Genomic DNA, 21,170 nt, shown 5'->3' on the forward strand with positions numbered 1-21,170 from the left:
TGTGTTTGTATTTGTGTTTATTTTCTCTAAATACATTAATACTCCTATCAGATTCTAAAAAGTGTTCCAAACACTCCCCAAATAAAAAATCTTGGTCTTTTTAGGTTAACAGAATTGAAGCTATGTTTTGGTTTGAAAATCATGAGTGGAAATATGAACGCTGGGAACCCACATTTTTCACTATGAGAAAAGAAAATGGACTAAGAGAAGGTGAAGAAGATCTCTGTCAAGTAGGGTTTGAACTGTAGGTATTAGCTTGCACTTACTCATATTAAAATGTTTCCTTTTTGGGGCGTCTCAGTGGCTGAGTTGTTAAGTGTCTCCCTTCAGCTCAGGTCATGATCCCGGGGTCCTGGGGTCGAGCCCCGCATCAGGCTCCCTGCTTGGCAGGGAACCTGCTTCTCCCTCTGCCTCCTCCTTTGCTTCTGTTCCCTCTCGCTGTGTCTTTCTCTGTCAAATAAATAAAAATAAAATAATGAATAAATGTTTACACTCCCTCCATAGAGACAGAAAGCTTAAACAGACCAATATCTGGAAAAAGTAGATAAATTTACTAAAGAACTATCCCAGGAGAATACATTTATTCCTTTTTATATTCTTTAAAATCATCTGTAAGTATAAATTTATTTTTTTTTTTAAGATTTTATTTATTTATTTGACAGAGAGAGATCACAAGTAGGCAGAGAGGCAGGCAGAGAGGAGGAAGCAGGCTCCCTGCTGAGCAGAGAGCCCGATGTGGGACTTGATCCCAGGACTCCGAGATCATGACCCGAGCCGAAGGCAGCGGCTTAACCCACTGAGCCACCCAGGCGCCCCTGTAAGTATAAATTTATTTAAACAAAAACTGAAATGGGGGCACCTAGCTGGCTCAGTTGGCAGAGCATATGACTTTTTTTTTTTTTTTTAAAGATTTTATTTATTTATTTGAAAGACAGAGATCACAAGTAGGCAGAGAGAGAGGGGGAAGCAGGTTCTCCGCTGAGCAGAGAGCCCGATGCGGAGCTCGATCCCAGGACCTTGAGACCATGACCCGAGCCGAAGGCAGAGGCTTAACCCACTGAGCCATCCAGGTGCCCCAAGATGAAACCATTTTGAATTTAGGGTGGGCCGAAGTCCAGTGAGCCGTGTCCTCAAAAGATGAAAGGTGCAAAGACACGTGGAAAAGCCACATGACTGACCACAGAGGGGCTGACTGGAGGGATGTGACAGAAGCCCAGGATGTCTGGAGCCACCAGAATTGGAAGAGGCAGGAAGGACCCTGCGCATATCTTGATTTTTGACTAGTGGCTTCTAGAGCTGAGAGAATAAATTTTGTTGTGTCTGAAGTCACTGTTTATGATAATGTTGATGGCCCGAAGAGAGGGACGCGCCTGCATGTACGGATCAGCTGTGTGTTCATGAGTTTGACCCCGGGGTGTGGATCTGTTCTTGATGAGGGCCATGTCCTGTGGGGTCTGCGGTGCTGAGGAGCACCGTCGGCTCGGGTGGGGAAGTCACCTGTCAAACAGAACTCCGGCAGCTGGGCCCGGGCCACCAGCTGCCAGCCACCTGCAGGTCTGTTTTGAAAATGTTTCATCCTGTAATATTGCAGGAGAGCATATGACTCTTGATCTTAGGGTCATGAGTTTTAGTCCCGTGTTGGGGTTGAGTTTACTTGAAGGAAGGAAGGAAAGGAAAGGAAGAAAAGGAGAAGAGAGGGAAGAAAGGAAGGGAAGGGGAAGGAAAGGAAAAAGGGCAAGGAAGACAGACTAAAATGTTTAAATGTTTCAAAACTACCATTTGAAAGAGGAGACAGACCACTGTGGTTAAAGTATATTCAATTATGATAAACAAAAAACTGGAAAAAAAAATCTTAACCTTTAAGATAAGAATCATTCTGGGTTTCGACACCAAAAATCTCGTGGAGGCACATGTGTTATTTCCACTATTGGTAATGCTAGATTTGATGACGTTGTTAAAGTGGTGACTACCCCAAGCAGGGAAAAACAACTATCATATGATCTCCCTGATATGAGGAAGTGGTGATGCAACATGGGGGCTTAAGTGGATACAAGAAGAATCAATGAAACAAGATGGGATTGGGAGGGAGACAAACCATAAGTGACTCTTAATCTCACAAAACAAACTGAGGGTTGCTGGGGGGAGGGGGTTTGGGAGAAGGGGGTGGGATTATGGACATTGGGGAGGGTATGTGCTTTGGTGAGCGCTATGAAGTGTGTAAACCTGGTGATTCACAGACCTGTACCCCTGGGGATAAAAATATATGTTTATAAAAAATAAAAAATTAAAAAAAAAAAAAAAGTGGTGACTACCAGACCTCTCCAATGTAAAAGAAAATTTCTGTTTTCTTTTAAAGAAAGAAATGAATGTCCCAATCTCCAAAAACATTTTTTTGTTTTTTAAACTGGCCATGGAGCATAATGCCTATTTGAACTCACAACCCTGAGGTCAAGCCCTGGGCTGAGATCAAGAGTTGGAAGCTTAAACAAACAAACAAAAGTATTGGATGTTTAACGGATTGAGCCCCTAGGTGCCCCTCAGAAACACTTCTTAAATGGGGTGGGCTGGCTGGCTCAGTCGATAAAGCATTTGACTCTTGATCTTGGGGTTGTGAGTTTAAGCCCCACCTTGGGTGTGGAGCCTACTTAAAACAAACAAACAAAAAGCATTTCTATAAATTACTACTCCTGGGCTTGTTGGCACATGGAATTTCACTTTTCTAGCTATAATACAAGTAGGCTTAGAATATTTTTCAGCAGATTAATCCTTTGGAAAACAAATCCTCGCCTCATACTATGAGAAAAATGCAACTAGTAGAATATTGTGTGGTTTATAAACAGAAAAGTTAAAAAGATTTTGAGGGGCACTGGGTGCTGCCATTGGTTAAGCCTCTGATACTTTTTTTTTTTTTTTTTTTAGATTTTATTTACTTATTTGATACAGAGAGAGAGACAGCAAGAGAGGGAACACAAGCAGGGGCAGTGGGAGAGGAAGAAGGAGACTCCCCACCTAGCAGGGAGGCTGATGTAGTGCTCAAACCCAGGACCCTGGGATCATGACCTGAGCAGAAGGCAGAGGCTTAACACCCTGAGCCACCCACGCAACCCTTAAAAAAATTTTTTTTAAAGATTTTATTTATTTATCAGAGTGGGGGGGGGAGAGAGCGAGCATAGGCAGACAGAATGGCAGGCAGAGGCAGAGGGAGAAGCAGGCTGAGCAAGGAGCCCGATGTGGGACTCGATCCCAGGATGCTGGGATCATGGCCTGAGCCGAAGGCAGCTGCTTAACCAACTGGTTAAGCCACCCAGGGCATTAAGGGAGTTAAGCCACCCAGGCGTCCCACCCTTAAAATTTTTATTTTTAAATAATTTCTATACCCAGTGTGGGGCTCAAACTCACAACCCTGAGATCAAGAGTTTCATGCTCTACTGGCTAAGCCTGCCAGGTGTCCCTAATATGTACATTTTAGTATCACTAAAATGGTGAATTAAAAAAAAAAAAGATTTTATTTATTTATTTGAAAGGAGAGAGAGCATGAGTAGAGGGGTGAGATAGTGGGAGAGGCAGAAGCAGGCTCCCCGCTGAGCAGGAAGTCCAATGATTCGGGGCTCGATCCCAGGACCCTGGGATCATGACCTGAGCCAAAGGCAGACCCTCAACCACCCAGATGCCCCCACCACATGATGAATATTTGAGAAGAAATTCTTCTAAATAATATCTAAAGACTGGTGCCTAGAAACAAAAACCCACTCATTCCTTTTCTCACCCTTATTTGTAAGGGTTTTTTTTTTTCTTTTAAAGATTTTATTTCAGAGAGAGATCACAAGTAGGCAGAGGCAAGCAGAGGAGGAGGGGGAAGCAGGCTCCCAGCTGAGCAGAGAGCCTGATGTGGGGCTCAATTCCAGGCCCTGAGATCATGACCTGAGTCGAAGACAGAGGCTTAACACCCTGAGCCACCCAGGTGCCCCGGGGATTTTGTTTTGTTTTGTTTTGTTTTTTAAGGAATTCTGCCACATTTATAATTCTAAATGGAAATGCATTACCCTCTTCCATACTCTGCATTTCTTCCTAGCAGAATTACCCAATTATGATCTATATCCCCATGTTAGCTGTAACATATGTTTCTTCAAACAATATTTAAATAGTAGATGACAGGAGTGCCTGGGTGGCTCAGTGGGTTAAAACCTCTGCCTTCGGGGCGCCTGGGTGGCTCAGTGGGTTAGGCCACTGCCTTCGGCTCAGGTCATGATCCCAGGGTCCTGGGATAGAGCCCCACGGCGGGCTCTCTGCTCGGCAAGGAGCCTGCTTCCTCCTCTCTCTCTCTCTGCCTGCCTCTCCGTCTACTTGTGATTTCTCTCTGTCAAATAAATAAATAAAATCTTTAAAAAAAAAAAAAACCTCTGCCTTCAGTTCTGGTCATGATTCCAGGGTCCTGGGACCGAGCCCTGCAATGGGCTCTCTGCTCAGTAGAGAGCCTGCTCCCCCCGCCCCCACCTGCCTCTCTGCCTACTTGTAAGCTCTGCCTGTCAAATATATAAATAAAATCTTTAATGACAAAAACTAAGTGTAAAGAAAATCATCCTGGGGTAGCAGTTTCCTGTTTCAGGAGAATCAGTAAAATTTCACAGCTGGAAAGGGCTTTAAAGATGTTTTAGTCCAGGGCACCTGGGTGGCTCAGTCAGTGAAGCATCTGCCTTCAGCTCAGGTCGAGATCTCGAGGTCCTGGGACCAAGTCCCACATCAGATTCCCTGCTTAGCAGGGAGTCATCTTCTCTCTCTGCCCCTACCTCTACTCATGCTCTCTTGCTCTCTGTGTCTCAAATAGATAAATACAATATTAAAAAACAAAAAACAAACAAAAAAACAGGGGTGCCTGGGTGGCTCAGTGGGTTAAAGCCTCTGCCTTTGGCTCAGGTCATGATCTCAGGGTCCTGGGATCAAGCCCTGCGTCAGGCTCTCTGCTCAGCAGAGAGCCTGCTTCCCTTCCTCTCTCTCTCTGCCTGCCTCTCTGCCTACTTAGGATCTCTGTCTGTCAAATGAATAAATAAAATCTTTAAAAACAAAAAAACAGATCACTTGGTCCAGCCCGTTCATTTTCAAACTAGGAAACAGCCAGATAAAATGTAAAAGGCTAAAAATGTCATTTAGGTGAATCTAATTTGTTTAATCATTAGTAGGCAGGAGTAGCCTACATCTGGCAATGTGACAGTGGGTTGATGTAACTTCTGCTTATTGTTTGAGCACACTGGTCAACGATTACCTGTTTTTTTTTTTCCTCCATCCATTTGCTTAAGAACATGAAGAGTGCAAAATAAGCTTCAGCCTAGGTAAGAGTGAAGAGGAAAAATTAGGGGCTCTGCTCTGAGCCAAAAACCGATACCCTGGAAAGACATGGAGGAGTCATCATGTATAATTGCACTTAAATGGCAGCCAGAAATGCAGTTTCAAGAAGCCTGAAATTTACCATCCTGGGTGATACTCACAAATTACTGAAAAACTTTTAGAAACAGAGCTTTACGTGCACAAAATTATAGTGAATCCATGCCTGGACGTTGAATATTGCCCCCAAAACAATGAATGGATAGGAGTCTGGAAGAAGGCAATAAATGATCAATGGCATCTATCAGTGAATATTTTAAGACACAAGACTACGAGAAACAGGATACTGTAATCTAAGAAAGTCAGAATAAAAGGATATATGATTGAGTTTCAAGAATTGGCTGAAAGGGACGCCTGGCTAGCTTGGTTGGTAGAACATGGAACTCAGTCTCAGGGTGGTGAGTTTGAGCCCCACACTGGGTATAGAGAGTACTTAACAAAACTTTGTTTAAAAGATTTTATTTCTTTATTTGACAGAGAAAAGTGAGAGAGGGAACACAAACTGGAGGAGTGGGAGAGGGAGAAGCAGGCTTCCCATGGAGCAGGGAGCCTGATGTGGGGCTCAGTCCCAGGACTCTGGGATCTTGACATGAGCTGAAGTCAGACATTTAACAACTGAGTCAGTAAGGTGCCCCTTAAATAAACTAAAAAAAAAAAAAAAAAAAATTGCTGAAAGGAACTGGTAGGATGAATGTGAACTTGTTAACCAAATCCTGGTATTTAGAATGAGAAAGCATGCTTTCCATCTTGAGAGATGCTTGCAGGGGATGGTTCTTTGAACAACAGATAGTGAGCTTCTTGTGGCCCCTTCCCCCCAATTTCTGTTAGGACAAGAAAAACCAAGAAACCTCTGGGTGACAACAAAAAAATGTTTTATTTGATACAAGTGTTGTTGTACGGGATACCTGCCTGACTCACCTCATGCAGCATGCAACTCTTGATCATGAGTTCTTGGTCATGAGTTCAAGTCCCACATTGGGCATAGAGTTTACTTAAAAAAAAAAAAGTGTTTTATGAGGCACTTTTATTTTATTTCTTTTAAAAGATTTTATTTATTTGACATATCACGAGTAGGCAGAGAGGCAGGCAGAGGGAGAGGAGGAAGCAGGCTCCCAGCTGAGCAGAGAGCCCGATGTGGGGCTCGATCCCAGGACCCTGGGATCATGACCTGAGCCGAAGGCAGAGGCTTTAACCCACTGAGCCAACCAGGCGCCCCAAGGCACTTTCATTTTTATAAAGGCACTTGAATATTTTCATATCATTTAGATACGTCCAAGAAGGGTTTATACAAATTCCCAAATAAAGGCTTTAAAATGGACCATAAAGGGGCTACCTGGGTGACTCAGTGGGTTGAGCCTCTGCCTTCGGCTCAGGTCATGATCTCAGGGACCTGGGATCGAGTCCCACATCAGGCTCTCTGCTCAGTGGGGAGCCTTCTTCCCCCTCCCCCTCTGCCTGCTGCTCTGGCTACTTGTGATCTCTCCCTCTCTCTGTCAAATCTATTAATTAATTAAATAAAAATAAACAAATAAATAAATAAAATGGGCCATTAAGGAAAATTAAGGACATTTTGGATAAATCACTGATATTTTTAAGGATCACATGATTGGTGTTTATATGCTGCCTCTTAAAGCGTGGCAGGCAAGGACCATGCTGTATGCATCAATCTCTATCCTCCACAGTGCCCTAAACCTTTTAGAGTCCAAATAGTTATTGAAAAAAATAAGTAAGCACTACTTCACCAAGCTTTTTATTTTTTGAGATTTTGTTGATTTTTTTAAATTATCATTTTTAAAGATTTTATTTATTTATTTGACAGAGAGAGATGACAAGCAGGCAGAAAGGCAGGCAGAGAGAGAGGAGGAAGCAAGCTCCCTGCTGAGCAGAGAGCCTGATGCTGCCTCAATCCCAGGACCCTGAGATCATGACCTGAGCGGAAGGCAGCGGCTTAACCCACTGAGCCACCCAGGCGCCCCCAGAGATTTTTCTTATTTTAGAGAGAGAGAGAGAGAGCATGCAGGCGCCAGAGAAGAGGGTCAGAGGGAGAGGGAAGAATCTCAGGTAGATTCCTTGCTGAGCGTGGAGCCTGACTTGCAAGGCTCTATCCCAAGACCCTGAGATCATGACCTGAGCCGAAATCAGGAGTCAGACACTTAACCGACTGAGTCACCCAGACACCCTCTACACCCAACGTGGGGCTCAAATTCAAAACCCCGAAATCAAGACCTGACTGCTCCACTGACTGGGCCAGCCAGGTGCCCTACCCCATGCATTTTAGAGAGTGAGGTAGCATATGCATTTGCACAAACATCCTAGCATTTGTGTGTTCAACAACTTTAATTGAGGACTTGCTTCATAGAAGACTGAAAGTTATATAGTATCATGCATTCACTCACAAATATTTATTGAGTATATATTACATGTCAGACAAAATTTCAAGTATTGGGAAATTAGCAGTAAGCAACATAGACCTTAAAAAAAAAATCTCTGACCTTGTGGAGTTTACTTACATACAAAGATAAAGCAGACCTTGCCAATTGGTTGACACTCTTAATAGAGGAGATAAGTAAAAATTTTTTCTGATGTCTTATTTTTTTCAAGGATTTTTATTTCTTAATTTATTTAAAAAATTATTTTTATTTTAAGAGAGAGCATGAGCAGGGCAAGGGCAGAGGAGAGGGGGAGAGAGAAACTTTAAGTAGAGTCCCCAGTGAATGTGGAGCCTGATGTGGATCTCCATCCCAGGACCCTGAGCTTACGATCTGAGCTGAAACCAAGAATTAGCCACTCAATCAGCTGAGCCACCGAGAAGCTCCAGGTTTTGTTCTGTTTTTTGCTTGTTTTGTTTTAAAGTAATCACTACACCCAACCTGGGGCTTGAACTTACATCCCCAAGATCAAGAGTTGCATTCTCCATTGACAGAGCCAGCCAGGTGTCCCTAAAAATTTTTTTAAATGATAAATGTCTCACAATATGTAGACAAAGTGCTATGTCAAATTCAGACTTTATTCTTATTTTTGCTTATGAAGCTATGAATAACTGAATCACAATTATTTTAAGTTCACTATATTACAAAATAAAAAGAACAAAGAAAAAGTTTCAAACATAAAGTGAACAATGGGTCTACTTTTGATTGTGTCATGGACATAAAACATTTTTAACCTGAAAAAAAACCAGCTTAGGAATTGAAAGGAAAAATCAACCCAAATTTGATTGTCTTGTTTTTCAAAGAACTATTAGTTCTGATTTAGACCATGGTGACTTTTCTCATTAAAAATATATTAAAATTTTGCAGTGGAATAAAAGTTTTACCAAATAAAAATCTCTTATCTCATATTGTATTATTAATAACTCCAAAGGAGCAGAACCAGATTAAAAGCTCTTATTTATTTTTTTAAAGGCTTTTATTTTTATAAGACGTGGGAGCTATAAACTAAATAAATAATCTTTTCAACTAAGTTATCATTGGAAGTCTTCATTTATTTTCACATTATAAAATTTGTGTTAACGAAATATCCTTTCAATTTGCCTAGATTCTGAAAATTTTAGTCTCTGCAAAAATTTGCAATATCATAGGTGAAAGCACCACTCAAATCTGTTTCAATAAATTCCAATGAACTGCTTTTTTTTGGCATTAAATTTTATTATTTTAAGTAAGTGAGAAATAAGAAATGTCTTCTGAATCACTAAGTTTGCTTCATCAAACTTCTCTCGCCTTCATTTTACAAGAACAAATTAAACACATAAAATGCACAGGGATATTGACATCACAGAGTATTAAAGTCTGAGTCCTATAACTGTGCTTATTTTTAATATTTAAAATAAAGATTCATTGGCAGGATTTTTTTTTCTTAGAGCGCTGCTATTGCCATTATTTTTGCTAGTTTTTCAAGTGCATCACTGCTAAAGCTATTTTGCAAGGAACAACTATGCTGAAGTTCTTTAATTCTATTTCTATGGAAAAGTTCCTTCTGAATGTTGCTCAAATGAATGTTTCAACTCTAGAGGGGAAAACCTCAAGTCAGAGATAGTCACTGCAGCTGAAAAGAGAGTTTTATGCCTTTTTAAAATAATCCTTACAGATTTTTCCAGAAACCACCTAGAATCGAAGTAGAATAGAAGTAAATATAAATATTTACCTAGAAGTAAATATAAATATTTAAACTGAGCCCTTTAAATTCTTTAAATTCAGTACATATGTTTTAAATCTAACGATATTTTGTTTCCCTTTAGTTTGAGCTAGAGTAACTTCCAATTGGTCTCAAGAAGCTCCAGGTTTTGTTTTTTTTTTTTAAGTTTTAATTTTTTTTTCTTTTTTGTAATCTCTACATACAACATGGAACTTGAACTCATGGTCCTGAGATCAAGAGTCACATGAAGAGGCTTCAGTTTTTGTTCTAATTATCCTTAATTTGTTTTTATAAAATTAAGGTATCTAAATTGATATATTCTTCAGAAATCTAAGGGAAACAGAAAATTAATTTAGAGACAATTATTAATAAACATTCATATTGATTGATCATCTAATTTGACATTTAACTCATCAGTTTTTAAATTCTTGACATTTTTGTTTTCCTTTTATATGTTCTTTACCCCATAAATTCTGTATAATGGTAATAATTTCTTACCTAATTTCATACGAAGCATGAGGATCCAATTCTAAAAGAAGGAAACCCTTTGATGAAAACAAATTGTGGGAGCACCTGGCTAGCTCAGCTAGCTGAGTCATCCAATGTGGGGCTCGAATTCACAACCCTAAAATCAAGAGTCACAGGCTCCATTGAGGCAGCTGGCTACCACAAATCAAAATTTTTAAAAAAATGATGTATATATTACATGCCGGACAAAATTTTAGGTATTGGGAAATTAGCTGTAAGGTTTTTTTTTTTTTTTTTAATTTGTATATCTTTTGGTCAGGACATTGGCTCATGTTAAGTGGTTGGACTCAATAAAGGATTCCTTTATAGGGAAGATTTTTGTTTTTATTCTATAAAACAAAGATATTTGTTTTATTCTCCTCTCACTGTTACTGATCTGTGGTATTTAAATAAGCTTTATTTAAAGAATATCCTTCCTTGGGGCACCTGGGTGGCTCAGTGGGTTAAAGCCTCTGCCTTCAGCTCAGGTCATGATCCCAGAGCCCTGCATTGGGCTCTCTGCTCGGGGAGCCTACTTCCTTCTCTCTCTCTCTGCCTGCCTCTCTGCCTACTTGTGATCTCTGTCTGTCAAATAAATAAAATCTTTAGGAAAAAATAAAAGAATATCTTTCTTTGCATCATTTTCCAGTTCCAAGCAGTAATCTCTTCCCCTCGTGCATTTTTTTTTTAAGATTTTATTTATCTATTTGACAGACAGAGATCACAGTAGGCAGAGAGGCAGGCAGAGAGAGAGAGAGAGAGAGGAGGAGGAAGCAGGATCCCTGCAGAGCAAAGAGCCAGATGTGGGGCTCGATCCCAGGACCCTGGATCATGACCCGAGCCGAAGGCAGAGGCTTTAACCCACTGAGCCACCCAGGTGCCCCCCCCTCATGCATTTTATAGAACTTTCTGAAGTTGTCCAATCATTTCAATGATATTCCTAGTCCTCCTCCTTTTTCTGAAACGAAATTCCACTAATATTTGTAGAAAGTCTACTCAGTACTCTGTTGTGAAAAAGGTAAAGAATGGTGTAAGTAGTTTAAACTCTCTTTACAGCTGTGGAAACAAAGGCCAAGGAGGTTAAAAACAACAACAACCGACTGACTCAGGGTCACAGGAGGGTCAGCGGCATACATAGGAAACAGGTGTCTGCCGTTGTAGCATCCACAGTTTATGAAGACCAAAAGATCTCCAGGTAAACAAAATGATGTAAGGGCAGCTTTTAATTCAAAGGTGCAGCCAAGGACTTTGAGCTCTTAGGTTCATGTATCTAGTTAGGGATGGGAAGCCAGGATTTATGGCCAGTGACCACCACTCCACACTGGCATGAGCAAACAAACGCTGGTGGCATGTGAGCCTCTGCCAAATGTTTAACAATCCAATAGGTGGGAGAGGAGGGAAGAGTCTGAATTACTCCACTGGGAGATATGTGTGTGTGTTTGTGTGTGTGTGTGTGTGGTAATACACAGCTCTTCCCACCCCTAAAATCTCATTAAAGCATAAAGAAAAGAAAACCCAAGCCCACTGTTAAACTGCTGTTATATGGAGTAAATTTGAACATCCCATTTTTGAAGTTTGATACAAGGAGGAATTTCTTAGGGGACCACTAAGAGTGTGTCAGGTGCTTATTAATGCAGATTTCATGGCCTCTAGAGGTCCTGATGTAGCTGGGCCTTGACTCTTCAAGATTTTGAGAGACAAAAAACAGAAATCCTGGGTGAAAGAAATAATGGGCTCTTCTTCCATACCAGCCTTTTACATTGAATTGCTTTTATCATTTTGGGATAGTTTAAATGAGATTCTGAGCAGAGTTAATGAAATGAACCCCTTCTTTCCTCCCCAAGGTCTCTTCTACCTCAAGGCTTTTGCCTTTAGCTTTCAAGGACTCACAGAACCATGCATTAGCATAATTGTAGGTGTGTGTGTGTGTTTTTTTTTTTTTTTTAAATAATGGTATTAAGTCTAGGCAAACATCACCTTGGGTCTGTTTCCTTATTACCAAAAAAAGGGAAAAAAGTATTTGTTGTATCTCCCGCTGAAGACGGGCACATGGTTTCCTTCAGTGATAAGCAATTCTCAGCCTTGCTACTGAACCTGCACTGTACCTTCCCTGACCTCAATTTCCTCAACTGTAAAATGGAAAACTACCAGATCCCTAATAATCCTTCCAGTCTGCAAATTATAGAACTGTTTCATTATGAAACAGGTTCTTCTGCAAATCATATGAAAGAGAAGATACTCTGTACAATTCCCTGAACATATTTATAAAGGTATCCAAGAATTTAGAATATATATACAAAGGGGGAGATGTTTTCCCACATGGAGTCTTTTAGACCGCGTCTCTAACATACTTTGCCTCAATCTCTTTCTCTTTCCATTAAACAAAAAGTGCTAACAGTATATGCTTCCAAACACAAAATATTCACTACCAAAACCACATTTTAGAGAAATTTTAACTATTTACTGTAGTGAATCTAGATATCTTCCGGTTCACACAGCCTTTTCCTGTCACAAGTGCTTTAAACACTTTGACTTCCCTTTACACCAGACTCTGCTTTCTTGACTTTATCCACTCAAGTCTGGATTTTTGAAAATAATAATTTATTTGCATATTTATATTGGTATATCCACGCTGAATTCAAAATTCAGAGCCCTATAACTTCGTATTACATTGCATAATCACTTGGATAATGCCACTCTGAGGCAATCTGCCTGAATTGTATTGCTTTCAAAATGAATTTATTTGAATATTCAACCTAATCAGTTTTATACACATAAAATCAAATTCTCTGATATACCTAATTTACTTGTAAGATTATTTTTTAAAAATTAGCAAAACCTGTTTCATGGACTTATAAATGCCATTAAGTCTGTTGGCTTTTAATAGGTTATGTTTCAAGCTTTCATGCAAAAATTAAAAGGAAAAGAACAATATTTTAGTCCATAGATAACAGATATTTAACTAAATAATAGTCTTTAGCTTAACTTTTGGGCTTTTTAATTTTCTGCAAGGAAACATGAAAAAAACCTTTAAAAAACAAAGTAATTGTTTTTATATCACATATAAAGTTACATTAAACCAAACTACAAACTGTTCAAGAGATTCTTCCCAAGTTCTTTAGTAAGTAATGTCTGCATACTATCCATACATTCAAATTTTAACTATTAATAATAAAAACTAGAAACCTGATCACTAGATTTGGTTGTGGGAAGATACTTTCAGTTTTGGCTTAATCAAGAGTTCCACAAGAAACAAAAACAAAAACAAAAACAAGTTCCACATGATTTTAATATTTTTTCCTTGCTTAACCATCTTCTCTGTGCTTGGCTATATGTTGCCATTAGCTGCCACATCTGAGAGTAATTCAGCTTATTATTAGCAAAACAATGGTATAGATAAGAAAATATATGCAATACTTATTGTAGACTAAATCATAATAAACTGATTTATTTATCTGTTTAAAAGCTCAGGATCTTAAAACATATGGATATTCTAATACAACATGACCCCATCCCACCTCCTTGGTAATGAAATAATTTAGGGATATTTAAAATTCAAGGAAAAAGAATATTTTGCACAAATAGTAATAGGAGGGGCTATCATTGGTTGAAACAACATTCTTCATTTATAGCGCCTAAAAGCTTTACTTGTGATCAGTTCTGAAACAGCATTGCAGTTTAATCCATTTCTCCATCCCTCAATAAATATGAAAAAGGCAGTAAATAACATGACCCAGCTTTCACTTAAAATCTGTTTCCTTTCCACATTTAGGTTTCAAAACAGCAACAGACCATATCTTTGGCTCTTTTTATTGTAGAGACATTTTCTCAAACAATGCTACTTACTTTGACTAAAAAAAATTATCAACGTACAGATCATGTGCACAAACAAGTGGTAGAACAATCCAACAGAAAGGATTTGTGATAATTTCGTATTTTGTAAATAAATTCAACACTATTTAAAAAAAATAGGTGATCATGTTATTGTGACTTTTTACATTGATCCCATGTATGTTTTAATAATGCTACTGGATATTTTATGGGTATAATAAGTCTTTTACAAACAGAACACAAGGCACAGAAAGAGAAAAATTAAAACATTTTGAATTACTTAAATTTTAATGTTGATGTACTAATAGCATCCTAATTCCAGTTCAGTCTGTATTGTTACTCTGTATTGTTTGTTTGGTGAAGAAACAAACTTTAAAAATTGTGCTTACATTGCCTGTTTTACCCTGCAACCTCAGAATTTGAATACAAGTTCTGTCTTGCTTTATTCCTTTGCAAATCTCCACAAGACTTCTCAACAGGAATATGTGTATATATTCTCCTGTCCAATTGCACACATTGACTGCATTCCATACCCAACAAAACTGCCCTCAACCGGATCTGTTGCTCTTGAGGGGAAAGACTAATGTTACCTATAATTCTGTTACCTCTTTCACTAGATGAACACACTCAATATTTTGTTGTTTATTAATATTTCAAACAAAATTCAATGTAATGTTTTGTAAAGTTTACAATACTGGCTCCAAATTAAAATAAAATTTGAATAGAACTATGGTTGCCAGGGGGAAGCACCAATAATGCATTACACCAAAATTTTAGATTTCTTAGTTTTTCTATTTGGCTTTGTAGAGATGGCCATTCACTTAAATCAAAGCTAAAAATGTCATTTTGTTCTTGGTAGTAAAGAAATATAAGATGAAAGAAATAACCGTTAAGAGATACGGTAATAAAATTAAGGAGCAAAATCCCAGCAGTTTTCAACAAACGAAAACAAAACATGGAGACATCATTATGTATTTAATTGTCCCAGAATGAAATGTCATCAACATAACAGAGACTATACCTATTTCTGATGCAACAGAATTGGTATTTTTTCTTTTTTTTATGTCCTTTGTTAGTGTCATTTTATGAATTAGATTTTTAGTAGCTAGATTAGAATTAGGGTGTATTAGAATTAGAAAGAAGGAAAATAGAGTTATGTTAGCTTAATGGAAAATATTCAATATGTTTCCTACTTGTTTGTAGGAAACTATACACATTTTAAAAAGTCTTTACTAGTATTTTGGGCGGTAGATATAGTTACGTCTAAATTATTCCCCAAGTCTTGGAAAGTGCAAGGAAAAAACATTTTCAGACTACAACAAATACAATATAAATAGTTAACAAAGAAAAATAACTTAAAAAAAGAAAACTTACTTTAATGATTGGCACAGGACACCCTCCCTGCCAAAATTAAATAAGGGGAAACTACCAAATAGGTTTAATTGATATTAAACCAGTTCAAATAAAACTTTGCCTTAGAGAAGGCACTAGCACTGTCATTTTAAAAATAATTGATCAGTAAATTTGTCACTTGAGAAAAGCAACAAAAATACCACCAACTTTTACATTTTTGAGCAATCTACCACAAAAAAAGAGGTAAATGTTTCAAAAGAACCATTAGGCACAAATTCTACGACAGTACTTCATAGTGTCAATTTTGATAAAGATTTCAGATTAGTTTTGTTTTCTTTCCTGCTATGTCTTATGTTCTCGGATTCTTATGAACTTCAGCTGAGATGTTTTGAAATAATAATGCTCACCTAGCCTGCTGCTCCCGTCTTTAACATTGGTATCATCATACTAAGAGAAGTTCAGGACCCAAATGTAAACTGAACTTAAGGAGAAATGAATCTTAATGAGCCAAAGTGGAAATGGTAATGGTCTACTATTACTCCTGCAAGTAAGGAATTTACAAATATATTCTGCCTTATTAAAATCAAAAAATATATTACTTACAGACAGCATGTGAAATTCCTCAGTTTATCACTAAAATCACCTAGGAGCTGATTTGTATCTACATGTCACAGAATCTATTTCATGAAGGGGACTTACTTCCTGAGTGTTTTGAAATGGGATTCTGGAAGAGAAATGGTCAGGAAAAGAAAGGATCCCAACAAGAAAATAGGACCTTAAAACTTGTCTTTTAAATGTACTTGTTAGCAAATGCTAAAAACTAGCTATGACCTCAGCCTGTGCTTTACTTTCCGATCATTTGAGTGAGGACAGTATGTTCTTATTGCTCTTTCCAGTGGGATTTCATGCCTGGATTACTGTCCCATTTTACTCCATTAGGTAATACATTCTCTCTACCACCTTCCCTCCACCTTTAGCAAGGAAACCTGAAGGATAAAAGAGTTACAACCAAGAAACAAGTTCAAATGCCCACCTCTTCTCAGCCTCTCCACACCCCTCCCCCCACAGACAAATGCCTATCTTCTTTGTTTTCTGTGGTCCCTCAGCAAATAGTTATGTACACACACCAATTACCAAAGACTCTTTCCACTAAAGGTCTCATTCCTCCCTCCTCCCAGAAGAATGGTAAAAATAAAGGAATATTTTTAGTTTCACTCAAGTGAAGCAATAATATAAAGGATATAACTGCAATAAGAGGAATCATGTTTATCTACTACTTTAACAATCATGTATAAAGTTTACCAGATAGATTAAGATTCTTAATCCTGACTTACTTGAAAATTTAATGAATCAATTTCTCCCAAACAGAACAAAGTTTTTTTTTAAGAAAAATATTGGTTCTATAAATCTCAGAATTTCAGAAAACATTTGAAAATATCTCAGGTTTTAGAGTTTTTGCTCATTCAGATTAATTTTGGAACTTTTTTATTCAATTGAAATCTACTCTAAAAATTCTTTATTTTTTCTACTATATCATTTTTAAAAAATACAAGTTAAAGATCATGTAAATCCCAACCTAGAATCACTCTACAAATATCATCTTCGCATTTTAAATTTTTTAAGGTGTTTAAGGGTTAGCTAAATTATTAACTCTATAATCTTCAGCATTACACTATAAATTTAGTTTCTAAGATTTAATTTGTTCAACTCAAATCATTTGTAAGTTACTCTGATGTTTCTGAGAAATAATTTTACACGAAAATTTCAAAAACACCTATTAACCACATTACTAAAATATACTTGAAATATATATACAAAAACAAAATCTGTCTGTATTTAAAAAATTTTTCCTTACTAATGTAGTCAGTTTTAAAAATGTGTTTTAAAGAGCTGCTCAAATAGCTTGTAGTATTATGATAGGTGGTAATTTATCTTACTTCAATTAGTTGGCTTTTGTAGATTAAAACGAAAAAACTAAATAGCTTTTTCAAAAGGCTTAGGAGGGTGATGTAACATCATTACTACCTAAGAGTTAACAATATAGAAAAAAATTTGAACTCACAGATTTAAGCCGACTTTCTTAAAGTTTTTAATACGTACTAGGCAATTTTTGTTTTACTGTTTTTTAACTAAACGAGGTATTTTGTCAAGACTTAAGAGAATGAACAATTATATTATCTGGGAACAATTTATTAAGTTGTATTTCTAACTGGCACATTTCATTTTCTTCAGATAATGAAAAAAATTTGAGTCTGTTATGAAATTAGATATACCAAACAAATTTACACTTCCCTCTTTTCTGTTATGGCTAGAGTTCTGATCTTTATTTTTGAGAAGAACAATAGCAACGTATGTATATAAATACAAACCCACCAAAGACACCACTGCTTAGAATACAGCACTATAGCTGTTAGCTTTTTCAGTTAACCAAATTAAATATGATTATTCGTTTGTTTTGTCCTTTTCTAAGCCAAACTCTTATTTATTTTTTCTCACCGTCTCCACCAAACGTCAGTAAAATTTGAACATTTCTGTTAACAGAAATCGCTAATCCTTCAAGGTCGGTCTCGGCTTCTTTTGGTCTTAGGGCAGCTTCAACGAAAACGTGGTCTCGGCATAGTTGATTTTACCCGGAATTTTTCGTTTGCTTTTTTTGAAGGGGTTGTTTAGTTTTGCTTAAAACAACCCTGTGGACCACAAAAGGGGGTTAGAAAGGGAGGGGGCAGAAGGAGTCGCTTTCTCTAGAAGCCCAGGAAAAATCAGGCATCTGAAAACCTCTTCTGTGGTTTTAACTAAAAAAGAAGTATAAATTCTAAGATGTTGGAAACGAGCAGGGAAAGATGTGACTCCGGCTGCTGAGCATGGCGCAAACCGAGGACCTCCGGGTGCTGGACGTTGGGGGAAGGGAGGGGACTCTGCGGGCACCACGCGGTCAGCCCAAGGGGCGGGCTCCACACGCACTCCAACTATTTTTTACTCTTCCCCTCTCTTTCCTCCTTGGGGGTTGGGGCTGGGGGCTCGCAGTTAAAGGGCAGGAAAAATGAGAAGACGAGAATTCAATCCCACCCTCAACAACAAAACCAATGAGAGGGAGCAAAGGGTTATTTTCGCGCCACAAAAGATGGAAATCCAGGGGCGGCTCAGGGTCCAATGAATGGAAACCAGCAAACGGCTCTGGCGGCGGCAGCCGACGGTGATAGGCTCCCTCCGTCCACCAATCGGGTGAGAGAAGAAGCCCCCCCCGCCCCCTCCCCAGCCAGGGGCGGTGTCTCACTCCACGCCGGTTGCTCAACTTGGTCTCGGCGAGTCAGCCCCGCGGAGCGCGAAACCCCGCCCCGAGGCCGCGTTTGCGCGCCGTGTGCGCCCGTCTCGCGGCCCCGCCCCGGTCTTTCTCCGTGGGTACCAAATATCCCCCAGCGCCATGTAGCCCCTCGCACCGTCGACAAAGGCCTGAAGTGCGGGAGGGTCGCCAAACACACGCTGCCCGGTTCGTCTCCGCCGCCCGCGGGCGGACGCGCGCTGGAGAAGAACCTCAGGTGGTGTCGTGTGGCGAGGGGAACCGTAGAGGGTCTCCCGACCCCTACATCTAACTCGTGCACAGCTCCGCGCGGAGGGACAGAATCCGCGGCGGAGCCAGAAAGCGCCTGTCCAGCGGCAGGGCCAGGACGGTTCAGTGGTCGAGAGCCTCCGAGGGAGCTGCAAGAATCCCGCCCTCTTTTTCCGGGCAGAGCCAGGGGAAAAAGGAAACAACCCCATCTTCTCGTCTCCTAGGGTACTATTTTTGATTTTAAACAAAAATTACTGAAGGCAGATTCCAGAGTGGGCAGAGTCAAGTTACCACTTATCACGCATCGGGTTTAAACACAGGAGTCCGGGAGAGCTGTTTGAAGGAGCAAGAATATGATTAAAAAATACCTCCTATGGGGCCCAGACGACGCGGCGGGCATTGCGTGCCCACCCGCGGTAAGGACTTCGGCTCTCCGGTGCTCTCAGGAGTGGCCGGGGGTTAGGGGTAGCAGCAAGAACGCCCTTTCCTTCGCTTCTACCTGCTCAGCCTTCGCTCAGAACCTGTGGATACAGCAACGGTAACCGACCTTCCAAACATAGTTTTTCCTCTTTAAATAGTACACTGAACCATAAGAAACATTTTTATTTTCCTCAGGAGATACGGAGTAGGTGCAGCTGTCCAGAGCGTAAACAGACTGCAGTTGGGTGACACTCAGCCGCATCAGAGCACACACAATGGGTGGGATTCTCTCGTGGGGTTAACATTAATTAGGAGCTGCAACTGCTTCGGGAAGAATCGGAAGTAGCCCATATGCAGGGTTAATTTCTGTGAGACTCCCTGAAAGGCTGGAAGTTAGGGTGACCTTATATTCATTTTTTGAAAATCCACCAAAGATGTTTTTGCATTTGAAATGCCAGAATAAAGACAATTACCCGTGCTCTTTTTACTCAGCCAGTGAGTATAAACTTATCCCTCAAGTGGTTGGATGACTGGAAGTGGAGTGGACTCTACCTACCACCCTTCTATGTCTCAGTTTATTTAACTCCTGTATGTTTTTAAGGTCCTAGACGGAGTATCCAGTTTGTTACAATAATACACAGATTAAGTTCTCAAGTCCCAGAAACATATTTCATCAAAACAGCACACACTTGTCTTAAATTCCAGGTGTTAGCATGGTCTAGTATTTATGGAAAATAAACAATTTATCCCATGCTTTAGAAAGAGATACTAACTTAGGTCTCAGTTTTAATACGAGCAAATACACTGAACAATCCAGAAGGTACCATTAAGTGACTCTGGAAGCAAGCTGAATATATATAAATTGTTCTTAATGAAAAATTACTAAAAGTTAAATGATGAAAAGACTAGTTTTTATAAAGACATACTTAGAAAAGCAAATACTGCTAAATGAATGAAAAGCACATTTCTCCAAGTAGCTTTTGATCATATGCAACAGGTACATGGAAAATAGTTCATAATTTTTGATATTTACATTTTAAATACCACAGAAGTTAAAGAATACATATTTTTTTAGAACCATGATTTCATTTTTAAAAACATGAAAAGTAAAAATAAGTAAGCTCTCTTAAAAAGTTAAACCTAACTATAAACTTAAAACCTCACCCCGAAATGTTCTTTAAAGATAGAGCTCCTAATATAGTTCTGAACATTATTACACAAGAGTACATTTGTGTCCTCGACCTCATAAAGTACATTTCACTAAGTAAAATGTCAATGAAAATATTGTGAAAGTGAGTTTACATTTAAAAAGTTGGATTTGCTTAGCAGAAAAAGAAAAACCTGTTAGAACAGTTGCATTTAAAATGGATGATCTGACACCTTCCGGTTCAACACAAAACTATAAAATAAGTTCCTTTTAAAAGAAAAAAATGCAAATAACTCTATATCGTGCAATAGTTCCTACATGTAGAAAAAGTAATTTGTCATTCATCTTTTAATTGTAAAATATACACTTTTAAATGCCATATATGGATTTGACAAAGAGAAACGAACTCTATCAATTTTAATTACTAAATGTTTCAATGTAAATCACAATATTTTCTCTGTCGCACAATACATTTTCTACTACTAGCAGTACCAGATCATTAAAGATTCCTGTTTATATTTCCATGCTACATAGAATTTCATTGACTTTAAAAATAAACATTTTTCATCTTTTCCACGGAATACCTGTTAAAAAATGTCACAAGTAACTGGTGCAAATGAAGCTTTCGAGTGGAGTACACAATCAATAAACACTTGCAGACTTCCACAAGAAACTCAGCACTATGTTCATTTCCGTATTCCTCTTCTCCAGTTTACATTTTGTTGGCCCAGTAAAGGCTTCACCGGGCCCAGACACCCACCATTGTACTTCTTACATACAGGGGAAATTATGAATGGCTCTCATGGCCAAATGCGGGCAGAAAAGAGGCAGAAAGGGACTCGGACAATTTTCAAG

Source organism: Mustela nigripes, chromosome 4 (genome assembly GCF_022355385.1).
Source record: "Mustela nigripes isolate SB6536 chromosome 4, MUSNIG.SB6536, whole genome shotgun sequence".
Taxonomy (NCBI): Eukaryota; Metazoa; Chordata; class Mammalia; order Carnivora; family Mustelidae; genus Mustela; species Mustela nigripes.